The sequence below is a fragment of the Bos mutus genome, chromosome 16, assembly GCF_027580195.1.
Source record: "Bos mutus isolate GX-2022 chromosome 16, NWIPB_WYAK_1.1, whole genome shotgun sequence".
Lineage (NCBI taxonomy): Eukaryota > Metazoa > Chordata > Mammalia > Artiodactyla > Bovidae > Bos > Bos mutus.
In genome coordinates this window covers 1233425-1258373 of record NC_091632.1, presented here as the reverse complement: position 1 = coordinate 1258373, position 24949 = coordinate 1233425, and the positions used below count along the sequence as shown (strand labels likewise).

Below are 24949 nucleotides of genomic sequence, written 5' to 3'. Positions count from 1 at the left end.
CAAGCAAACAAACCTAACTGAGCGATAAATGGCAAGCAGAGAGTCACTGCAGGAAGGCGTGGGAATGAGCGACAGAGGCACGACTCTGGCTTGGGCAGCCAGAAGAGCCTTTCTAACCAGAGCTGAATAAGAAAGTTGGCCTTGTGAAAAGAAGGCATCCAGGGCAGCAGAAACAGCTTCCAAAGGAGGCTGCGGTCAGCAGAGCTGTCTGCAGACATGAGAGCAGGGGAATCGCATTAAATGATCCCTTCACTCCTACCTCTCTAGCTGCTTGAAATAGTTATTGCTCATAACAGATTACCCCCAATCTTAGGGATGTAAAACAATGAGCACATTATCTTACATACTGTCTTAGGACCAGGATTCTGGAAGCAACTTAGCTGGGTGCTTCTGGCTCAGGTCTCTTCCTCACCCGTGGGCCTCCTCCTAGGGCTGCTCACAGCAGCTTGCTTTGCACAGATGAGTAATCCGAGACAGAGATAGAGACAGAGAGAAAGATAGCACACCCAAAACAAAGGCCATAGTCTTTGATAAGCTATCTCGGAAGTGGCATGCCATCACTTTTATGCTAGTGGTGCAGTGTGCAAGAAACTACACAAAGGTGTGACCATCAGGAAACCAGGATCACTGGGGGCCATCGTGGAGGCTGGCTACCTCTGCCCTCTGGCCACTAGTGTTCACATCCCTCCCACACACAAAAGGCACCCACCCCACCCCTCAAGGGTGTCCCTGGTGGCTAGACGGTAAAGAATCTGTGTGCAATGCAGGAGACTCAGGTTCACTCCCTGGGTGGGGAGGATCCCCTGGAGAAGGGAATGACAACCCACTCCAATGTTCTTGCCTGGAGAATCCCATGGACAGAGGAACCTTGTGGGCTACAGTCCATGGGGTCGCAAAGAGTCGGACATGACTGAGTGTTGACACTTCATTTCACCCCTCAAGACCCTAGACCCACCCCATTACAGCATCGGTTGTACTCCATCATCTAAATCAAGTCACAGTGCTGATAAGGCGCCTCAGGTGCGGTTCCTTCAGTACAGCTCCCATGAAATGTTCCTCTTGACCAGTTAAACAAAGAGATGACCACCACCCTTCCCCCCACGTTACACCCAGTAAAAATGGGGGAAAGGCATAAAATAGTTATTCAAAAAGGGAGAAAGTAGTCCACAGCAATTCTGAAATCCAGCAAGACTAATTCTTCATGGCTCATGGCTTTCCCCTCTGAGCACTTGTTTCTGACTTCTGTGTCATCCTTCCTTTTTCATGAAAGCTAGCATGTATTTGCCGGAGAAGGCAATGGCACCCTACCCCAGTACTCTTGCCTGGAAAATCCCATGGATGGAGGAGCCTGGTAGGCTGCAGTCCATGGGGTCACTGAGGGTCAGACACAACTAAGCGACTTCACTTTCCCTTTTCCCTTTCATGCACTGGAGAAGGAAATGGCAACCCACTCCAGTGTTCTTGCCTGGAGAATCCCAGGGATGGGGGAGCCTGGTGGGCTGCCGTCTATGGGGTCACACAGTCGGACACGACTGAAGAGACTTAGCAGCAGCAGCATGTATTTGCAGCTGAATAGTTTTCTCAGCCTGCTTCCTACCAGTAGAATTTTAGGAGTTCAAAGACCTCTTTTCATTTCATCTTGTCTCTATCAGTTCGGTTCAGTTCAGTTCAGTCGCTCAGTCGTGTCCGACTCTTTGCGACCTCATGAACCACAGCACACCAGGTCTCCCTGTCCATCATCAACTCCCAGAGTTCACTCAAACTCATGTCCATTGAGTCAGTGATGCCATCCAACCATCTCATCCTCTGTCATCCCCTTCTCCTCCTGCCCTCAATCTTTCCCAGTATCAGGGTCTTTTCAAATGAGTCAGTTCTTCGCATCAGGTGCCCAAAGTATTGGAGTTTCAGCTTCAGCATCAGTCCTTCCAACAAATGTTCAGGACTGATTTCCTTTAGGATGGACTGGTTGGATATCCTTGCAGTCCAAGGGACTCTCAAGAGTCTTCTCCAACACCACAGTTAAAAATCATCAATTCTTTGGTGCTCAGCTTTCTTTATAGTCCAACTCTCACATCCATACACGACTACTGGAAAAACCATAGTTTTGACTAGACGGACCTTTGTTGGCCAAGTAATGTCTCTGCTTTTTAATATGCTGTCTAGTTTGGTCACAGCTTTTCTTCCGAGGAGCAAGCGTCTTTTAATTTCATGGCTGGAGTCACCATCTGCAGTGATTTTGGAACCCAAGAAAATTGTCTCTATAGTATATGAAAATACCTAGGGGAAGAAAAGAGAGCCAGAGCCTAAACTACAAAAATGTTCAGTAAATGGCAGTGATTATTATTAAAGGAAAGAATCTAGCTGAGTGTGATATGCAGAATAATGACCCCCTAAAGATGTTCACATTCTAATCCCTGGAAACTCTGAATATGTTGCTTAAGTGGCAAAAGGGACTTTGTAGATGTAATTAAATTAAAAATACTAAAATGGGAAGATAATCTTGGATTATTCAGGTAGGTCCAAAGTAATCTAAAACATTCTTCTAAGTGAAAGAGTGAAACAAGATTGTGTAAACAGTTTATTTATTTGGCTGCATCAGGTCCTAGTTGTAGCGTGCAGAATCTTCAGTTGCAGCCTGTGAACTCTTGGTTGCAGCATATGGGATCTAATTCCCTGACCAGGGGTCAGATCAGGTCCCCCTGCATTGGAAGTGTGGAGTCTTAGCCCCTGCACTGCTAGGGAAGTTTGAAGCAAGATTTTTGAAGGAGATGTGATGATAGAGGTTGAGTGTATGCTTGCTAAGTTGCTTTAGTTGTGTCCAACTCTTTGAGACTCCATAGACTGCAGCCCACTAGGCTCCTCTGTCCATGGGATTCTCTAGGCAAGAATATTGGGCTGGGTTGCCCTTTCCCTCCTCCAGGGGATCTTCCCAGCCCAGGGACTGAACCCAGGTCTCCCACATTGCAGGTGGACTCTTTACCATCTGAGCCACCAGGGATGCCCAGTTCAGAGGTTAAGGTGATACAATCCCTGGCATCAAAGAGGCCACAAGCCAAAGAATGCAGATGGCCTCTGAAAGCTGGAAAAGGCAAGGAAATGGGTTTTCCTCTAGAGCCTCCAGAAAGAGCAACTCTTTCTAGCACCTTGATTTTAGCCTAGGGAGAGCTGTTTTGAATTTTTGATCTCCAGAACTATAAGATAATAGATGTATGATGTTAGAAGCCACTAGGTTTTCAGTAATCTGTTACAGTTCATTTCAGTTCAGTCACTCAGTTGTGTCCGACTCTTTGCGACCCCATGAACTTCAGCACACCAGGCCTCCCGTCCATCACCAACTCCCAGAGTTCACCCAAACTCATGTCCATTGAGTCAGTGATACCATCCAACCATCTCATCCTCTGTCATCCCCTTCTCCTCCCGCCCTCAATCTTTCCCAGCATTAGGGGCTTTTCAAACGAGTCAGCTCATCACATCAGGTGGCCAAAGTATTGGAGTTTCAGCTTCAACATCAGTCCTTCCAATGAATATTCAGGACTGATTTCCTTTAGGATAGACTGGTTGGATCTCCTTGCAGTCCAAGGGACTCTCAAGAGTCTTCTCCAACACCACAGTTCAAAAGCATCAATTCTTTGGTGCTCAGCTTTCTTTATAGTCCAACTCTCACATCCATACATGACTACTGGAAAAACCATAGCTTTGACTAGATGGACCTTTGTTGGCAAAATAATGTCTCTGCTTTTTATTATGCTCTCTAGGTTGGTCATAGCTTTTCTTCCAAGGACCAAGTGTCTTTTAATTTCATGGCTGCAGTCCCATCTGCAGTGATTTTGGAGCCCCCAAAATGAAGTCAGCCACTGTTTCAACTGTTTCCCCATCTATTTGCCATGAAGTGATGGGACCGGATGCCATGATCTTAGTTTTCTGAATGTTGAGGTTTAAGCCAACTTTTTCACTCTCCTTTTTCACTTTCATCAAGAGTCTCTTTAGTTCTTCTTCACTTTCTGCCATAAGGGTGGTGTCATCTGCATATCTGAGGTTATTGATATAATCTGTTACAGTAGCAACAAGAAATTAATTTAGTGGGTATTGGCACCATTAAGATATGAAGGGGTAGGAGAAGATTTGGGGACAAGAAAAATTTATGTTTTGAATATGTAAAGTTTATAGAGCCCAAGTGCAGATGTAAAATAAATAGCTGGGTATTTGAGGCTGCAGCTTAGGAGGGACATCTGGGCTGGGGAAAGAGACCTGGGGTTTCAGGAGATTTGGAAGCCATAAAATTGAATGAAGGATGAGAGTGAGAAGAATAGAAGATGGAGGATTCTTGGAAGGCAGGCCAAGAAAGAAAAGCAGAGGCACTCTTGAAGGAGAGAGAAGGAGTGATTGGCAAGGATTAACCAAGGGATTGACGTCCCCTCACAAAGGTGGGAAAGGAATAACATAGGAAGACTCTGTTTCACTGCTTACTCCCTGGGGTTTGCTCTCTATTTTCTGCCTTGCCTGAATCCCCAGTTTGTCTGGGCAGCCTCGGGAGGTGGGGTCTCATCACTCCCAGGAGCCCCGAGAGGAGCGCTGAGGGAGCACAGACGGGAGCGTGCCTCCAGAGCAGCTGCGCCATCAGCCGGGAGCGGAGCAGCGACCTGGCCCCTGTCTCAGGAGAACGTGTGGGGTCCTCAGGGGACAGAGGGCAGCAGGACGGCAGGTCAGAGCTGTCTTTTTCACTTCTTTGGCATTCAGCCCGGGGGCCTAGACTTATCCTGTGCTGAGTAAACAGTATCGGGCCGTTCACCTGGGGGTTGATGAGGCAAGTGTGGGCCCCTAAGCAGAGCTGCAAGGTCCAGGTCATGCTGGGAAGATGCAGGACCGAGCTGACTCATCTCCTCGGCTCAGCGGTAAAGGCCGAGGGGCTCCTTTAAGCGTCCTTCCTTTGAAAACATTCATAAATAAATGTATCACTTAGGAATGCTCTTCAATAACAAGAAACAGAAAAGCTAACTTACAAGGGCTTAAACAAATTGGGATTTATTTTCCTTACTGGAGGTTGTCAGTAGCTGGCATTGGTTTGCTGCTGCTGCTACTAAGTCGCTTCAGTCGTGTCCGACTCTGTGCGACCCCATAGACGGCAGCCCACCAGGCTCTCCTGTCCCTTGGATTCTCCAGGCAAGAACACTGGAGTGGGTTGCCATTTCCTTCTCCAGTGCATGAAAGTAAAAAGTGAAAGTGAAGTCGCTCAGTCGTGTCCGACTCTTAGCGACCCCATGGACTGCAGCCTACCAGGCTCCTCTGTCCATGGGATTTGCCAGGCAAGAGTACTGGAGTGGGGTGCCATTGCCTTCTCCAGGCATTGGTTTAGGGCACTATAATATTAGGGATAACAATCTTGTATTTTTCTTGACCTTTTCCTCAGAGTCGCAATAGTTTTGCCATAGCTCCAAGTATTACATCCCTGTTCAGGGTGGACAACAGAGGGGAAGAGTTATAACTATCCTATTTATTAAAAACAAAGGTTTCCCAAAACCCAAACAGGGTTTTGCTATCTCTAATGGGCCAGGACATTGTCAAAAGTCACCTACAGCTACCGACGATAAAAAGGTGGTTTTAGTTTTTCCAGCCTCTAGAGTGAAGACTCGGAGAAGGCAATGGCAACCCACTCCAGTACTCTTGTCTGGAAACTCCCATGGACAGAGGAGCTGGTAGGCTGCAGCCCATGGGGTAGTGAAGAGTCGGACATGACTGAGCGACTTCACTTTTCACTTGCATGCATTGGAGAAGGAAATGGCAACCCACTCCAGTATTCTTGCCTGGAGAATCCCAGGAACAGAGGAGCCTGGTAGGCTGCCGTCTATAGGGTTGCACAGAGTCGGACACGACTGAAGTGACTTAGCAGCAGCAGCAGCAGCAGCAGAGTGAAGACTGGCCTGGGAATGAGATTTGGAGTGGGTATGGGATAAGCTACTCAAATTGCCTCTTTTTTAAATTAATTAATTAATTAATTTAAAGTAAATTTTTGGCCGCTCTGGGTCTTCCTTGCTGTGCGTGGGCTTCCTCCAGTTGCAGCGAGCGTGGGCTACGCTCTAGTTGAGGTGTGCGGGCATTGTGGTGGCTCCTCTTGCCGGGGAGCTCCGGCTCTAGGGTGTGAGGGCTTCAGTAGCTGTGGCGCATGGGCTTGTCTGCCCTGCGGCATGTGGAGTCTTTCCAGAGCAGGGATGGAACCTGTGTCCCTTGTATCGGCAGGTGGATTCTCAACCACTGGACCCCCAGGGAAGTCCTCAAATTGCCTCTTTCTAGAGGAGGTCTTTTGATCCTTTTGAGGGCAGCTGGGGTATAATGGGCCTCTTGCCCTGTCAAGGACCCCCTCACCCACCACAACAGGCAGACTCTGGATGATTTATCAAGGCACCTGGCACCATGGCCCACTAACATCTCCCTCTGTGGGGGTTCCTGTCTCACAGAGCCACACCATCTGAAGAAGAGGGTGAAGTCTGTCTTAACTTTCAAGTAATGAAACTTAGCACAGCTTTTGTTTGTTATTGTTTTTGACCACGCCGCATTGCATGCAGGATTTTAGTTCCCTGACCAGGGATTCAACCTGTGCCCCCTGCGGTAAGAAGCAGGACTCTTAACCACAGGACCACCAGGGAAGTCCCAGGACTATTGTTTTTGGTCACAGATACATAGTCAGTTAACTCAGAGAGGAAGTAGTCAAACCAGTTGTCTGGGATGGCCACTAGTTCTCATCTTTCAACCAGCCGCTGGGCCCTGATGAGGTAGCTGGTGTCCAGGTCTGAGGGTACCTGAGGGCCTCGTGCCAGGCGGCTCTGCCCTCTCCTCCTCTCCTCATCTCTGGCTCTGCTGCCACCTCATCCCACCTGACAGCTACACCTTAGTTTGAGCTACCTTCTCATTTCTCTCTCTCGTTTGCAGATGCAGTATCTCTGAAACGGACAATGTCGACAGCCTGATCACCCACCTACTGTCTGCTCCACTGTGGCAGGCTGGCAGGGAGAGCCAGATCCTAACCACAGTCCCAGGCTGGGTGCACACACACTGCTGGGAATAGTCCCCAGATTAGTGCAGTGTTATCAGATGTGGCGGGAGAGTGTGGAGGAGACGGCTCTGCCTGCTCCCGCTGGGAAAGAGGATTCGGGAAAAACCCAGATGGACCTTCATATGTGACTTGGACTTGGTGCTCAGTGGGTGCTTGCCCATGTGAACAAGAAGGCACTCGCCCATTCTCAAGCATGCCTGGGGGTCTCCTGCTTGAGTGGGTAAGTTACTGCTTGTGCTGAGCTAAAGGGCACATGCTGCGGAAGCTGCCGAACCTGGACCTGCTAGGTGACAGCCCGCAGCCTGCCTGGGGGTGCACCCAGAGCAGGAGCTTCACCTAGCGAGGAAGTGCAGTTCCTGTGCTTAATGGACAAGCACTCACCTCAACCCTATTTCCTGAATGCAAACAACCTGAGAAGGGGTGATGAGGGGTGCAGGGCAGGGGCAGGCTGATACAGACAGAATTTCAAAAGGTCTGGCTTAGACTCCCTGCTGTGCTGGTAAGGGTGTGGATGAAGCTGTTGGTAGGAATACAAACTGGCCTAGAGGTTTGGAGGGGACAGTTTGACGTTATCTACCAAATTTTAAATGGGTATGCCCATGTGCCACAGATATATTTCCACACATTTGTTAACAAAGTTACTCTGAGTCTGGAGCAGAATTTGGGGGAGTTGGCGGACATACATTTTTCAAATTCATACCCTTTTATATTTGCATTTCTTGATAATGAGCAACTACTACCTTTCTATTAATAATTATAAACATAGTAAGTGCTACTATCATCTCCTTGGTTCAGAGGTGTTATCAGTATAGCTATTATTATCACCCTGGAAGGAATTCTGGCCTGAGGGCTTCTGAATTCCACAGGTAGAAATTTTTGAGTCAGGACGGGTCACTGGGGACAAGATGCATCTGGTAAGGAGACTTGGGGGTCCAATCGGAGAGGGCAGAGCACCCAGTCTTCTTTGCTTGGGCTGCCTCAAGCTCTCAGCTGGGACCTGGGGCCCCAGCACCCAGTTTATTAAATTGAAGAAATAGAAAATAAAATATATTAACAGCAGTTCATGAAAAAATAAAGTACATTCTTAAAAGAAATAAAAAGGTTATTAAAATGGTGTAGAAAGAAGTGTGCAGCTAAATGATGAAAGGAACTAAAAATAACTCCCAACTTGGCCCGCAGATCTCCAGTAAGTGTCAGGCCTGAGGCTGCTGAATGGACAATGGGAACCCCGGAGGTTCCCAAAGGCACTGACCCAGAGGGTGGGCTGAGGTTGCAGGTCTGCCCTCCGCTGCTCTGTCTTCCGTGAGGACATGGGTGGCACCCTAGGACTGCTCACAGCTGAGCTGGAGGCTGGTGGGACCATCCAGATAAAACCTGCGTGAAGGACTGGGCCCCTCAGAAAGACACTGGGATGTGGAGAAATGCATGACATAAACCAGTTATGAGCAGGCACATTCTCTGAGCGTTCCCAGCCTCATTCTCGGCCCTCCTCTGCTCCCCAGGGCTGCCTTCACCTTCCTGCAGTGGGAGGATACCTTATCGTTGGAACCCCAAAGCACTCTCAGGCCCGCTTTTCCCAGGTCTCCCTCTTGGGGTAGCTAACAGAATGTGCACCCCTTCAAGATAAAAGAGCTAGTCTAGGACTTGGACCGGCTCTGAGTAAAGGGTTTAACCAGCCTCTCCCCATTTCCTACATTTCCCAGAGTTGGATTCTTCAGTGTGGCCTAACCCCTTGAGAAGACTTCAGCATTCTCCCTGGGGGGCCTAAATTTATCAGCCTGGCTGTTCAAGGGCATCTCTGCCAGGTGGGGAGAATATAGTGCCCAGCTCTCCTTCTGGTAGCTTCTCTCTGGGCCCCCCTGTAGCCATAGCTGAAAAGGGCCACATCTTCACTCATCCCTGAGTTACAGGAACAATGCCTTCCACAACCCTATAGAAAAGAAATATAGGCACCTTGGGAAAAGATTAAACACATATTGCTGCATCCTCAGCTCATGAAAGGATGACAAGTACCTGTATGTGGAGACGGTGAAAGAGATTTATGCTGGCTTATTGAATTCCAGGGTTTGGTTTCCCAGAGCAAAGAAATATCGGCCCAGAAAAAGATCTCCACCACTTAGAATGGTTTCCTGCTTTGAGACCAGGGGTTTTCCAAGGCTTCAAAAGTCCTATGACCAATTCTTTGTTAAGTCTTGTGTTTGAATTTTGAGGGCTCCTCACCACCTAGAAATCTGAAGGAAAGAAATTTTCTTTGGTACAGAGCAATCTGGCTTCAGGGAAGGGAAGGGATAAATTATCTCTGCTTGCTCTTCCAAACCCCAGGGGTCTTTTCCCTATCACTAAAAAAATAGCACAATAAGAATAAAAATGAGAAGATAAGATGAGATCAAAGAATGTGATGTAAAATTATAAAGGACAAAATAGAGATGAGGAATGATCAAGGTAAGTAAAACAGAGATAGAGGACTAACAGATTAAAAGAATAAAAAAGAAATGAGCTTCAAAATTACATACAAAATATAATCAGCAATTTATAAGATTAGGAGCTGTTATAAAAACAAAGAAGGTTTATGGTGTTCAACAGATCAAGGCAATCAGGGATGTACAGTCAGCAGGAGTCTTCCTTGTCTCTCACACAGAGTCAGGGTTTGAACCACATTTAGCCACTGACAACCCTTCTAAATTACATCTATCGATACCACTGGAACTTTGCCCTGATTTTTGCTGATATCTGTAGGGTAGTATCCTCTTTATTTTTCTGCCAGGGTTTCCCAAAGCAAATTTTATTTGAAACTAGTAAAGTATAGGTTCACAATGCCCAAGTCTCCATTCTAAAATTCAAAAAGCCCTAAAAACCAAGAATTTGCCTTCTCTTATCTGGAGACATAACCTGATCTGGCCAGAATTCACTCAGTGGCAAAACCCAACTGAATGGAAGTGAAGCTATCTCTATGAGGAATATTCATGTATTGCCTTGCAGAAACATTGATATGTTTGATTACTAGGGAATGCTGGTGCTTGCATGGAGGGTTGTATAATATAGATTGTATGTACCTTATTGTTTTTCTGAAATTCTGAAACACATCTGGCCCCAAGGTTTCAGGTAAGAGATTGTGGACCAGAATCGAAATCCTCCACCAGAAGATAGAAGAATGGATGCATAAACAGTGGTGTGTTTACACAGTGGAATATTACACAGCAATGACAATGACTTACCTACACTACGTGCTGGTTGATAGAATGAAGCCGGACACAAAAACATATCTGTTGAAAGGCTCAAGACCATGTTGCTTTTCTTTATTCACTTCAGGTAAGGAATTCGCCTGCAATCCTTGGGTTTGATCTTTGGGTCAGGAAGATCCTCTGGTGGAGGAAATGGCAACCTACTCCAGTATTCTTGCCTGGGAAATCCCATGGACAGAGGAGCCTCGTAGGTTACAGTCCATGGGGGTTGGAAAGAGTCAGACATGCCGGAGCACGCGCGCATACACACACACACACACACACACACACACACAGAAGTCGCTCAGTCCTGTCCGACTCTTTGCGACCCCATGGATTGTAGCCCACCAGGCTCCTCGGTCCATGAGATTTTCCAGGCATGAATACTGGAGTGGGTTGCCGTTATGATTCAAATGCAAGACATACAACCAGGTAGGATTTCTTGCAGCAAATACAGGCCAGGACCCTGACTACCTCTTCACCTCGGTTGACCTCCATGGGTAATGCACACCATTGTCCCCCCACGCTTTCAGTCCTGCCACCAGCGCTGAGCTCCCTCCCTTTCTACCTTTCTCTCTCAGCCTGTATCTCCAGTGCCTCTTTGCTTTCCCTGGGGTGGAGTAGCTCAAGGATGGTGGCAATCTTGTCTTTTCATGCTTTTGTCCTGACTCCATCTGGGGTCCCTCCCCACCCTCTTCCCTGGCCATTCACATAATTCACATAGGTATTTTATCTTCCTTCATTTCCTCTCCTCCTTGGCTTGACAGGGCTGCTGATCCCCACGCAGCCTGCTCTCTTCCTGTCCTTGTGTCTCCACTGTCTGATCCTTGGGATCGGCTGGGTTTAGGCTTTTGTTTGGGCCGCAGGGCTTTCTCTCTGCCTCTGCCTCTCTTTCCCACCACCCTCCCTTCCTTCCCCCTCATCTTGATGTCTTTTGTGGGACGTGCACTTTTATCTTCTTTTGATTTGCTCTCTCCTCTTTGTAGAGGGAGAATGAAAGGCTCGGCTAATTGTAGCAGGAGGGCAGGGACGCCGTGTTCCCCTTCCCAGCGTCTTCCCCACCAGGCTGAGCAGGAAGGGAAATGAGGGCAATTCAGACTCTCACCTGCTCCCCGGTCAGCTCCAGATCTCTCTCCCACGTGGGCTTTTCTTCCGCAGTTTTCTAAGTGGAAATGAAACAGTCCTGGAGCCCCTCAGCACCACCTCCACTAAGACCCCCTGGACCCACCACTCTCTCATTTATGTGTCACTGCACTCTGGCGTGTGCCAGCCATCATGGAAAGTGCCGGGCACAGAGTGGTGAACCAGACGGATGTATACTTTCTGTTTTCACAAGTCACAGCCGTTAAGTGGGTCGAGGATATGATAAGGGAATTACAGTAATGTCTCCAACAGAGGACCTGAGCTCAGAATGGGGGTAGTGATCATCACTGATGAAGCAATGCTAAGCTGGGAACTGACTTGGAGGAGTTCGGTGAGAGAGGGGAGGAAAACAGGTCCTAAATAGAGGCAGCATTCAGTCCAATGGGGAGAAAGCATGCTGATTTAAATTTATTATATGAATTTATAGAGCATAAACTGCTGAGGGGCTGGAGATAGAGTCTTGTAAGCAGCCTGCAGTTTATCCTAAGGATGCAGGGAAGTCATGGAAGTGTTTTGAATGAGGATGTTGGACAGATGATATCTGTGTTTGGGGTGTATGCAGAATAGAATACAGTGAGACTGGAAGAAGGATTAGGATGTATATTCACTTCCTACCACTTCAGTAAGTTGCCACAAATCTGGTGGCTTAAAACGCAACTGTATTATCTTACAGTTCTGGCGGTCAGAAGTCTAAAGTCAGACTCACTGGGCTAAAGCTAAGATGTTGGGTAGGATGTTTCCTTCTGGAGGTTTAAGAGCAGTCCATTTTCTTTTCTTTTTCAGCTTCCAGAGGGTGCATCCTTTGGGTTCTGGTCCCTTCTTCCATATTCAAGGAGTTTCATGCCAGTCTCTGCCTCCATTGTCAGGTCCCCTCTCCATGCCCGACCTTCACGCCTTTCTCTTATAAGGACCCTTGTGAATACTTTGGGGCCACTCAGATAATCCCATCTCAAGATCCTAATTTATTCACATTTGCAAAGTCCCTTTTGTCATGTAAGGTGGCATTTTTTCGGGTTCTGAGGATTAGGACATGGATGTCTTTTGGGGCCCTTCTTCTGCCCATCATAGGAGGCTATGGTGGAATTTCAGGCAGGACATAATGATAGCTTAAATTGAGTAGCAGCAATGGAGATGGAGCCAAGAAGACTGATTTGAGATAACTTTAGGAGGTATACTAATTGTTGACTAATTTGATGTGGGAGATGAAGGAGGATGAGCAGGGATCACTTCTCACTTTTGGATTCCAGGAACTGACCAGATAGGGATATCTGGGATATACAAGATAGAGAAAAGAAGAGAAATCCCAGATGTGGGGGATGGAAAAAACAGCGTGAGATGAGTGTCCGCTACCGCTGAGACATCTAAGAAGGAAGAGCCAGAGGGCAGGTGGGCATGTATTTGAAGGCCAGAAGAAGGGTCTGAAGAGGGTGATATAAGTTAGACTGAGGTGACTCTACTTTAGTAGAGTAGACCTGAAAAACCCAGCATTCAAGGCACGGGAATAATACAAGGAACCATAGGAGGACATTCAGAGTAAATAGCCAGAGACATAAGGAGACAACCAGGAGAGTTGTCTTGTTGCAGAAGACAAGTATGACAGTTTTAAAACATGTCCACTAATTCATTGATACAATAGGAGGTCAGACTATGTCACCCCAAAATATGCCATTTAGGCATAAAGAATGTTGTTGTTCAGTCACTAAGTCATGTCTGATTCTTTGTGACCACATGAAATGCAGCACATCAGGCTTCCCTGTCCTTCACTATCTCTTTGAGTTTGTTCAAACTCATGTCTATTGAGTCAGTGATGCCATCTAACTGTCTAATGCTCTGTTGCCCACTTCTCCTGCCCTCAGTCTTTCCCAGCATCAGGGTCTTTTCCAGTAAGGTGGCTCTTTGCTTCAGGTGGCCAAAGTATTAGAGCTTCAGCTTTATCATCAGTCCATTTAATGAATATTCTTGCTGTCCAAGGGACTCACAAGAGTCTTCTCCAGCACCAGGCATAAAGATTATGTTGAACTAAAGACAACTGATAAACAGCAAACACCAGGGAAAAAAAAATTCTCTGTCCTCCCCAGTTCAGTTCAGTTCAGTCGCTCAGTCGTGTCCGACTCTTTGCGACCCCATGAATTGCAGCATGCTAGGCCTCCCTGTCCATCACCAACTCCTGGAGTTTACCCAGACTCATGTCCATTGAGTCGGTGATGCCATCCAGCCATCTCATCCTCTGTTGTCCCCTTCTCCTCCTGCCCCCAATCCCTCCCAGCATCAGAGTCTTTTCCAATGAGTCAACTCTTCGCATCAGGTGGCCAAAGTACTGGAGTTTCAGCTTTAGCATCATTCCTTCCAAAGAAATCCCAGGGCTGATCTCCTTCAGAATGGACTGATTGGATCTCCTTGCAGTCCAAGGGACTCTCAAGAGTCTTCTCCAACACCACAGTTCAAAAGCATCAATTCTTCGGCTCTCAGCCTTCTTCACAGTCCAACTCTCACATCCATACATGACTACTGGAAAAACCATAGCCTTGACTAGACAGACTTTTGATGGCAAAGTAATGTCTCTGCTTTTCAATATGCTATCTAGGTTGGTCATAACTTTACTTCCAAGGAGTAAGCGTCTTTTAATTTCATGGCTGCAGTCACCATCTGCAGTGATTTTGGAGCCCCCCTAAATAAAGTCTGACACTGTTTCCCCATCTATTTGCCATGAAGTGATGGGACCAGATGCCATGATCTTAATTTTCTGAATGTTGAGCTTTAAGCCAACTTTTTCACTCTCCTCTTTCACTTTCATCTGAGATTATTGATATTTCTCCTGGCAATCTTGATTCCAGCTTGTGCTTCTTCCAGCCCAGCGTTTCTCATGAAGTATTCTGCATATAAGTTAAATAAGCAGGGTGACAATATACAGCCTTGATGTACTCCTTTCCCTATTTGGAACCAGTCTGTTGTTCCATGTCCAGTTCTAACTGTTGCTTCCTGACCTGCATATACGTTTCTCAAGAGGCAGGTCAGGTCTGGTATTCCCATTACTTTAAGAATTTTCCAGTTTATTGTGATCCACACAGTCAAAGGCTTTGGCATAGTCAATAAAGCAGAAGTAGATGTTTTTCTGGAACTCTCTTGCTTTTTCCTTGACCCAGCGGATGTTGGCAATTTGATCTCTGGTTCCTCTGCCTTTTCTAAAACCAGCTTGGACATCCGGAAGTTCACGGTTCACATATTGCTGAAGCCTGGCTTGGAGAATTTTGAGCATTACTTTACTAGCGTGTGAGATGAGTGCAATTGTGTGGTAGTTTGAGCATTCCTTGGCATTGCCTTTCTTTGGGATTGGAATGAAAACGGACCTTTTCCAGTCCTGTGGCCACTGCTGAGTTTTCCAAATTTGCTGGCATATTGAGTGCAGCACTTTCACAGCATCATCTTTCAGGACTTGAAAGAGCTCAACTGGAATTCCATCACCTCCACTAGCTTTGTTCGTAGTGATGCTTTCTAGGGCCCACTTGACTTTACATTCCAGGATGTCTGGCTCTAGGTGAGTGATTATCTTGGTCATGAAGATCTTTTTTGTACAGTTCTTCTGTGTATTCCTGCCACCTCTTCCTAATATCTTCTGCTTCTGTTAGGTCCATACCATTCCTGCCCTTTATCGACCCCATCTTTGCATGAAATGTTCCCTTGGTATCTCTAATTTTCTTGAAGAGATCTCTAGTCTTTCCCATTCTGTTGTTTTCCTCTTTCTTTGCATTGATTGCTGAGGAAGGCTTTCTTATCTCTCCTTGCTCTTCTTTGGAACTCTGCATTCAGCTGCTTATATCTTTCCTTTTCTCCTTTGCTTTTTGCTTCTCTTTTTTTCACAGCTATTTGTAAGGCCTCCCCAGACAGCCATTTTGCTTTTTTGCATTTCTTTTCCATGGGGATGGTCTTGATCCCCATCTCCTGTACAATGTCATGAACCTCTATCCATAGTTCATCAGGCACTCTATCTATCAGATCTAGTCCCTTAAATCTATTTCTCACTTCCACTGTGTAATCATAAGGGATTTGATTTAGGTCATACCTAAAGGGTCTAGTGGTTTTCCCTACTTTCTTCAATTTACATCTGAATTTGGCAATAAGGAGTTCATGATCTGAGCCACAGTCAGCTCCCGGTCTTGTTTTTGCTGACTGTATAGAGCTTCTCCATCTTTGGCTGCAAAGAATATAATCAATCTGATTTTGGTGTTGACCATCTGGTGATGTCCATGTGTAGAGTCTTCTCTTGTGTTGCTGGAAGAGGGTGTTTGCTATGACCAGTGCATTTTCTTGGCAAAACTCTATTAGCCTTTGCCCTGCTTCATTCCATATTCCAAGGCCAAATTTGCCTGTTACTCCAGGTGTTTCTTGACTTCCTACTTTTGCATTCCAGTCCCCTATAAAGAAAAGGACATCTTTTTTGGGTGTTAGTTCTAAAAGGTCTTGTAGGTCTTCATAGAACCATTCAACTTCAGCTTCTTCAGCATTACTGGTTGGGGCATAGACTTGGATTACTGTGATATTGAATGGTTTGCCTTGGAAATGAACAGAGATCATTCTGTCATTTTTGAGATTGCATCCAAGTACTGCATTTCGGACTCTTTTGTTGACTGTGATGGCTACTCCATTTCTTCTAAGGGATTCTTGCCCAGAGTAGTAGATATAATGGTCATCTGAGTTAAATTCACCCATTCCAGTCCATTTTAGTTTGCAGATTCCTAGAATGTTGACGTTCACTCTTGCCATCTCTTGTTTGACCACTTCCAATTTGCCTTGATTCATGGACCTGACATTCCAGGTTCCTATGCAATATTGCTCTTTACAGCATCGGACCTTGCTTCTATCACCAGTCACATCCACAGCTGGGTATTGTTTTTGCTTTGGCTCCATCCCTTCATTCTTTCTGGAGTTATTTCTCCACTGACCTCCAGTAGCAATTTGGGCACCTACCGACCTGGAGGCTTCCTCTTTCAGTATCCTATCATTTTGCCTTACTGTTCATGGGGTTCTCAAGGCAAGAATACTGAAGTGGTTTGCCATTCCCTTCTCCAGTGGAGCACATTCTGTCCTCCCCGACTGTTTGTCTCAAAGGAGGCTTGAATTCTTAATCACAAGAGACTCTTATTATTAATTACCAGAGACTTACTGTTATCTCTTCATTGCCTAGAGACAGCACCAAAAGGACTGCATAACAAACCTTACTGAAATAACTCTTTCTTCCTTTAATTTTCTGGATATATTTACTTTGCACAATTTGCCATTCCTGGAAGCTTGAAACCCTTATTCTTTGTCTTATTGCTTCTCTACAAATTTATTTATTTTTGTTGAGATGCTATAAGCCCAAGTTCTAACCACCCCTTTGAGTTACTCATCATCCTTTTCCTGAATATATGAGCTCTGCAAGTAATAATGAATTCTGTCTCTTGTTAAAGTCTTTTGTCAGTCTAATTTTCAGGGCTTCAGCAATCAACCTAAAAGTGTAGAGAAAGAAAGTTTTATTTCCTCCTTTATCATACTCCTTCCTTTAAAAGATGGACTTTAAAAAAAAAAAAAAAAATGGACTTTAGGAACTCCCCTGGCTGTCTAGTGAGTGGAACTCCATACTTCCACTTCAGGGGGCAAGGGTTTGATTCCTGATTGGGAAACTAAGATCCTGCAACCCACATGCTGCATCTTGAATGATGTCCAGTGTGGCCAAAAAATTAAAAAATTTAAAAAGTAAAAGGTGGAGTTTAATTCTGACCCCTTTGAATGTGGGCTACACTTATTGACTCACTTCTAAGAAATAGAATAAAGCAAAAGGGACAATGTGTGAACTCAGAGGTGAGGTCATCAAATGACGGCAAAGTCCTGCTCTTTCTTTCCGGGGGAAATTATGCCATGTTGTAAGGTCACACAAACCGCTTACGAAGGCATTCTCATGATAAAGGACTAAACCTTCTAGCTGAGAACCAGAGAGGAACTGGGTCCTCTGCCAAAAACCAGAGGAATGAGCCACCTTTGTGTACCCCCAGCCCTAGTCTAGCCTTCAGATGCCTGCAGCCTTGGCCAACATCCTAATCATAATTATACGAGAGACTTTGAACAAAAGCACCCAGAATATACTCTGCAATTTCTGACTTACAGAAAGCATGAAATAATAAATATATGATGTTTTAGGTGACTAAAGTTTTGGAGTAATTTGTTACATGACAACAGATAACTAATACAACAAAGAAAAAGTATTTCAAGGGAAGAGTGATCAAGCATGGCCATGCAACTAAGAAGTGAAGTAGAAATTAGTAGGTTGTACTGTTAGGGGAAACACACTGCCTGAAACTGCCCACTCTGGCCCGGCACCATGGTAACCATTTGTGTGAGTTATTTTATGATAGGAGGTCCTCGTAAGGAACACAGAACTAACAAGCCACCACCAACCAGAAGAATTCAGGAAAGGCCAAAAGGTCACTTGTCCTACCACCTTCCAGAATCCTTCTCACTGGCACCCATCTTGGCTGAGCAATGTGTACACACCACTCTGAGTCAGAGTGATTGGCCAGAGACAACCTGGAAACTAATCCCATCATCATGAGACTGAGATCCATGTGGCAGAGCAGTCCTCCTGGGTTCCCTTTCCCCACTGCTGTCTGCTCAGGCATCCCCTTCACAATAAAGTTTCTTGCTTTGCCAGCATGTGTGTCTCCTTGGGGCTTGCCTCACAGCTCAGTTGGTAAAGAATCCATCTGTGATGCAGGAGACCTCAGTTCAATTCCTGGGTCGGGAAGATCCACTGGAGAAGGGATAGGCTACCCACTCTAGTATTCTTGGGGTTCCCTTGTGGCTCAGCTGGTAAAGAATCTGCCTGCAATGCAGGAGATCTGGGTTTGACTCCTGGGTTGGGAAGATCCCCTGGAGAAGGGAAAGGCTACCCACTCTAGTATTCTGGCCTGGAGAATTCCATGGACTGTATAGATAATTCATTTCTGAATGTTAGACAAGAACCCCCTTTTGGGTCCTGAAAGGACCCTTTCCTACAACAGTACCCATAGTAATTTTCTGGTGGGTACTAAAATCCAGAGTTGAGGAAAGCTAAATAAATTTTGTAGGAGTTCCTTTGTTCCCAAACTCAAGTTTAGCTACTCTAAAGCTAAAGCTTATACCTGAGAGACGAGTGTTGGTTGGAAGGAAATGTTGCTTTATTCAGGAGGCTGGCAACATGGGGAGAAGAAGGCCTTGTGTCCAAGAACCAACTCTGAAGATTCTGCTGGACTATGAAAGTTTTTAAAGGGATAAAGGGGAAGTTAACCACAGTAAATCATTTGAGGAGAGGGTCAGAGTCTTCATTATTTTCCACTGCAGACAGACTCTTTTGATTGGTCGGTGGTAAGGTAACAGGGTGGTGTTCCAGGAAACTTGGACTCAGCCTGAAGTTACCATCCCCTTCCTGGGTCGGGGCTCTAGTTCCTGCAGAAGAACTCAGAGGTATTTTTATGTGTATACTTTAAGGAAAAACCAGGACCCTGCTTTATGCTGCTCTATTGTTTCTTGATTGCTTCCCTTTTGTTTTTATAATCCCTCCCTTTCCTGATTAGCAACTGTTTGAATCTGCCCTTTGGAACTCAGGGAGAGTCAAGGAGGCTGAATGAAGCCTTTTTCCTACAAATGCAAAACAAGAGATGCAGAAAGGATTTATACCTGGGACAGCCTCACAGAGTTCTGCTCAGTTTTACCTTGGCCAGAATGAGTTCACCCTGGTTATTTAACTTATACGCAGAATATATCATGCAAAAGGCTGGGCTGGATGAATCACAAGCTGGAATCAAGATTGCTGGGAGAAATACCAACAACCTCAGATATGCAGATGATACCACTCTAATGGCAGAAAGCGAAGAGGAACTAAAGAGCCTCTTGTTGAGAGTGAAAGAAGAGAATGAAAAAGCTGGCTTAAAACTCATCATTCGAAAAACAAAGATCTGGTCCCATCATTTCATGGCAAAAAGATGGGGGAAAATGGAAACAGTGACAGACTTTATTTTCTTGGGGTCCAAAATCTCTGCAGATGGTGACTGCAGCCATGACATTAAAAGACTCTTGCTCCTTGGAAGAAAAGCTGTGATAAACCTAGACAGTGTCTAAAAAGCAGACATATCACTTTGCTGACAAAGGACTATAGAGTCAAAGTTATGGTTTTTCCAGTAGTCATGTATGGATGTGAGAGTTGGACCATAAAGAAGTCTGAGTGCCAAAGAATTGATGCTTTCAAGCTGTGGTGCTGGAGAAGACTCTTGAGAGTCCCTTGGACAGCAAGTAGATCAGACTAGTGAATCCTAAAGGATATCAGCCCTGAATATAAATTGGAAGGACTGATGCTGAAGCTAAAACTCTAATACTCTGACCACCTGATGCAAAGAACTGACTCATTGGAAAAGACTCTGATGCTGGTAAAGATTGAGGGCAGGAGAAGGTGGCAACAGACCATGAGATGGTTGGATGGCATCACTGAGTCAATGGATATGAGTTTGGTCAAACTCCAAGAGATAGTGAAGGACAGGGAAGCCTGGTGGGCTGCAGTTCATGGGATCACAGTCAGATGGGACTTAGTGACCGCACAACAACAGAATGAGTTCAACTATGTGAAACTAACAGTCATTTGTTTTTTTCACTGATGTATTGCTGGAAAGAAAGAAAAGAAAGGAGCATCTGGAAGCTGACCTAGCATCAGTCCCACTTATAAGCTGGTTTTGGTCCATCACAATGTGAATTTCAAAGAGCCTTATTTTTTTTTAAATGGTACCAAGGACTTTTAAGCTTTGGACAGGAAGCTTATAGAGTAAAATCAAATAAATGTTCTCTGTTACTTCTCTGAATTCTTCTGGGTGAAGTCAAGACATCTGTTGATGGCTTTATTATTTTCAGTAAGTGATCCAAAATGATCACTTAGTCAGTCATCACGTGACTGAACAGCTCTTGAGGAGAAGATGTCCCAGGAATCTGACTTCAGCTTCTAGTTCTCAAGTAAAACTTGTTCCTCAAACCATCACAGGACTCTATGCCTAATAGACTGATCTTTTCTCAGTTGCGTACTTTTGGACACAGATGAGCCAGTTTGGTGAAAGAATTAAGCCCCAGTGCTCGAGGCACCCACTGTGTGTAATGAATTAACTTCTCTCCTTTGCATTTAAATTGTACTAGTTGTGTACTAGGAGAATTGAGAAAAATCATTACTCAATTTTCTGTGTTCTGGAGTTCAGATGGGTACCTAGTTGAGAAGGATATTCATATAGGTATGCTGAATTTTACGGTTGCTTTAGCTTAAAGAATTCTGGTTGACTTAGTAAGCTTGAGATTGCTAACTAAGTTGTGAATACTTCGTGTTTAGACACATTTACTATGGGGTCCTTCTTTCCTTTTTACATTTTGTTTATTTTCATCATTTTTTCTTTTAAAAGTTATTTAGTCCTTTTAATCTTTCAGTCTTTAACTTGAACTGATTTGCCACAGTTTAATTGTTCTGAATGTGCCTTGTCTTTTCTTAAACTTTTTATTCTCAATTACAGTTTTTGTTTCTCTTTGTCTCTATTACCTTTATGGTTATCCTCTCTTTACCTTATCTTTTATTGCAATTTTCATTTGAAAAGTGAAAGTAAAAGTCACTCAGTCACGTCCGACTCTTTGCAACCCCGTGGACTATGCAGTCCATGGAATTCTCCAGGCCAGAATACTGGAGTGGGTAGCCTATCCCTTCTCCAGCAGATCTTCCCAACCCAGGAATCCAATCAGGGTCTCCTGCATTGCAGGTGGATTCTTTACCAACTGAGTGATCAGGAAAGCTGGTACTTTTTTCTTTTTTTAAAAGATATAATTTTTTTCATTTGTTTATATCTTTTTCTTTATTTTATCTCTTCATTAATTACTCTATTTAAAAATATTTTTATTTGTTATTTTGCTTTTGCTGCACCATGCAGCCTGAGGGATCTTAGCTCCCCAGCTAAGGTTTAAACTCGTGCATACTGCCTAGGGAGCATGGAGTCTTAACCACTAGACTGCCAAATGGGAGTTACAAACACAGTTCTAAAATGAGCTGTGTTATATATGACCCACTCCATAAACTAAGGAGGCTGAAGTATTATCCCTCTCTAGTTTATCCTTCTAGCTTCCTTCAATGGGCCCAACATTCCCTTCCTGATGAATATATAGGATGAATATATATATATTCAGGCACATTCAGAACAATGAATATATAGGATGAATATATCCTATATATTCATCCTGAATATATACCCTGATTGATATAGGATGCCCACCAGCCAGAAGTTTCCCCATGATCAGGTAGAATTCTAAGATGGTCCCTAAGGTTCCCAGCCCCCAGAATTAGGTCCTGTATAATCCCCAGCCGTGAGTGTATGGGACTTTGGAGGAGGATGGATTTCATTTTCAAGATTAGATTATGTCATATTACAAAGATGAAGGGATTCTGCAGATACAGTTAAGGTTCTAGTCTTTGAATTAATCAGAAGGGAGATTATCCCAGATGGGATGGGCATGACCTAATCATGTAAGCTCTTAAAAGGGACAGGGCCCATCTTAAAACTCAGAAATGTGAAGTATGAAAGAGATTCTGCTGCTGGCCTGGAAGAGGTAGGCTGCCATGTTTAAACAGCCTATGGTCCAAATTGCAAAGGACTTGTGTGTAATCTCTAGTTGCTAAATGCAGTGCCCAGCCAACTGCTAGCCAAAATGTGGATATCTCAGTTATACAACTGCAAGGAAATAAACTTTGCCAACAACCTGAGGGAGCTTGAGACTGGACCTTCCCATAGTTGAGCCACCAGATAAGGACAGGCTAGATGACATTTTGATTTAAGTCTGTGACACTGTGAGCAGAGGACGCAGCTAAAACATGCCAGACTTCTCACCCACAGAAACTATGAGATGACAACTGAGTGTTGTTTTAAGCCACTAAATGTGTGGTCATTTGATTCATATCAATAAAAACTAATATATTGTGTGATGTCATAATGATAATTTTTTTAACTGCTTAATGGAGCAGTTTGTTCATATTATGCTGTCAAGTTTCTCTCTAAGGAGGTACAGCTTACAACCTCCACCCTCTGTTCTGGTATTACGCAAACCATTTACACACATTACCACATATCAAGAGGGGGAGCTAGGTGAGAAGTTTCATTAGGGGAAGCAGCCTAGACAATTGCTGTTGTTGCTTAGTCGTGTCTGACTCTTTTCGACCCCATGGACTGCAGCATGCCAGACTTCCCTGTCCTTCACTGTATCCTGGAGTGATGCCATCCAACCATCTCATCCTCTGTTTCCCCTTCTCCTCCTGCCCTCAGTCTTTTCCAGCACCAGGGTCTTTCCCAATGAGTGGGCTCTTTGCTTCAGGTGGCCAAAGAATTGGAGCTTCAGCATCAGTCCTTCCAATTTATATTCAGGGCTGACTTCCTTCAGGACTGACTAGTTTGATCTACTTGCTGTTCAAGGGACTCTAAACAGTCTTCTCTAGTACCACAGTTCGAGTTTGAAAGCATCAGTTCTTCAGTGCTCAGCCTTATTTATGGTCCAAGTCTCACATCTGTACATGACTACTAGAAAAACCATAGCTTTGACTCTATGGTCCTTTGTCAGCAAAGTGATGTGTCTGCTTTTTAACATGCTGTCTAGGTTTGTCATAGTTTTTCTTCTAAGGAGCAAAGTGAAGGTTGTTCAGTCATGTCCGACTCATTGCAACCCCGTGGATTAGTCCATGGAATTCTCCAGGCCAGAGTACTGGAGTGGGTAGTCATTTCGTTCTCCATGGGATCTTCCCAACCCTGGTGGTTCAGCTGTTTAAGAAGCCACCTGCAATGCAGGAGATCTGGGTTTGATCTCTGGGTTGGGAACTCAGAAAGTCACTACTGAGTGACTTTCTAAGGAGCAAGCGTCTTTTAATTCCATGGTTAGAGTCACCATCTCAGTAATTTTGGAGCCCCCAAAATAAAGTCTATCACTGTTTCCATTGTTTCTCCATCTATTTGCCATGAAGTGATGGGACCGGATGCCATGATCTTTGTTTTTTGAATGTTGAGTTTTAAGCCAGCTCTTCACTCTCCTCTTTCACTTTCATTAAGAGGCTCTTTAGTTCTTCGCTTTCTGCCTTAAGGGTGGTGTCATCTGCATATTGGAGGTTATTGATATTTTCTCCTGGCAATCTTGATTTCATCTTGGGCTTCATCTAGCCCAGCGTTTCACACGATGTACTCTGCATATAAGTTAAATAAGCGGGGTGACAATATACAGCCTTGACACACTCCTTTCCCAATTTGGAACTGGTTTGTTGTTCCATGTCCAGTTCTAATTGTTGCTTGTTGACATGCATACAGATTTCTCAGGAGGCAGGTCAGGTGGATTGGTATTCCCATTGCTTTAAGTACTTTCCACAGTTTGTTGTGATCCACACAGACAAAGGCTTTTTGTCAATAAAGCAGAAGGAGATGTATTTCTGGAACTCTTTTGCTTTTTCAATGATCCAATGGATGTTGACAATTTGATCTCTGGTTCCTCTGCCTTTTCTAAATCCAGCTTGAATATCTGGAAGTTCATGATTCATGTACTGTTGAAGCCTGACTTGGAGAATTTTGAGCATTACTTTACTAGCGTGTGAGATGAGTGTGGTAGTTTGAGCATTCTTTGGCATTGCCTTTCTTTGGGATTGAAGTGAAAACTGACCTTTCCAGTCCTGTGGCCACTGCTGAGTTTTCCAAATTTGCTGGCATATTGAGTGCAGCACTTTAACAGCATCATCTTTTAGAATTTGAAATAGCTCAACTGGAATTCCATCGGTTCCATTAGCTTTGTTCATAGTGGTGCTTCTTAAGGCCCACTTGACTTCCCATTCCAGGATGTTTGGCTCTAGGTGAGTGATCACACCATCGTGGTTATCTGGTGTGATTAACAAAGTGGTTAAAGTTACAAATTAAAAGAATGGGATCTTGAGTCTTCCAATAAGACTCTTTGAAAGGAAGTAAGGTATACATACCCAAACTTGATATCACAATTATACTTTTCCCAAATGTTCAAACAATATGGTTTATCTCATATGATCAGCTTAGAAAGTGACTTTGATACTTCTCTCATTGAAGAGTAGTTTCTATGCCTTCTTCATCTGCAGTAGGCAGACTTGTGACAGAAATAACACTCTGACTTCCAAGGCAAAATCACCAGCATATTCATTCTAGAAGTTTTCACCCACCATGTAAATAGTCTGATTTACAACCACCGAGCTGGGAGCAACCTAAAATCAACCCAAGTAAGGAGGCCACATGGAAAGGCCCTGTGACTCCATGAAGAGAGTGAGATGCCTTGCCAGTTCCAAACTGTTCAGATCTCCAGTGTATCAGCTCTAACCAGTTGACTGCAATTGGCTAAGACTTTATCCTAAGCCACCATTGCCCAGCCAAACTTTACTCAAATTCCTGACCCAACAGAGATCATGAGAGATAATAGAGCAATTGCTGTGGTTTTAACTCTTTAAGTTTTAGGATGATTTGTC

At 44.7% G+C, this 24949-nt stretch overlaps 2 long non-coding RNA genes across 3 annotated transcripts in view; one reads left to right on the top strand and one right to left on the bottom strand.

The window, feature by feature from the left end:
- LOC138991156 (uncharacterized) overlaps nt 1–24949 on the bottom strand; it is a 42039-nt gene that overhangs the window by 3362 nt on the left and 13728 nt on the right. Inside the window, exon 4 of one of the 2 annotated variants that reach the window (XR_011467120.1) lies at nt 1522–4049. The exons of the other annotated variant lie outside the window; for it this stretch is intronic. This is a non-coding gene — a long non-coding RNA (uncharacterized lncRNA). Of the gene's footprint in view, nt 1–1521; nt 4050–24949 lie in introns of those variants that run through there. 2 annotated transcript variants of the gene reach the window in all.
- LOC138991157 (uncharacterized) overlaps nt 6784–24949 on the top strand; it is a 42085-nt gene continuing 23919 nt past the window's right edge. The window contains exons 1-2 of the long non-coding RNA XR_011467123.1: nt 6784–7268; nt 10144–10357. This is a non-coding gene — a long non-coding RNA (uncharacterized lncRNA). The remainder of the gene's footprint in view (nt 7269–10143; nt 10358–24949) is intronic.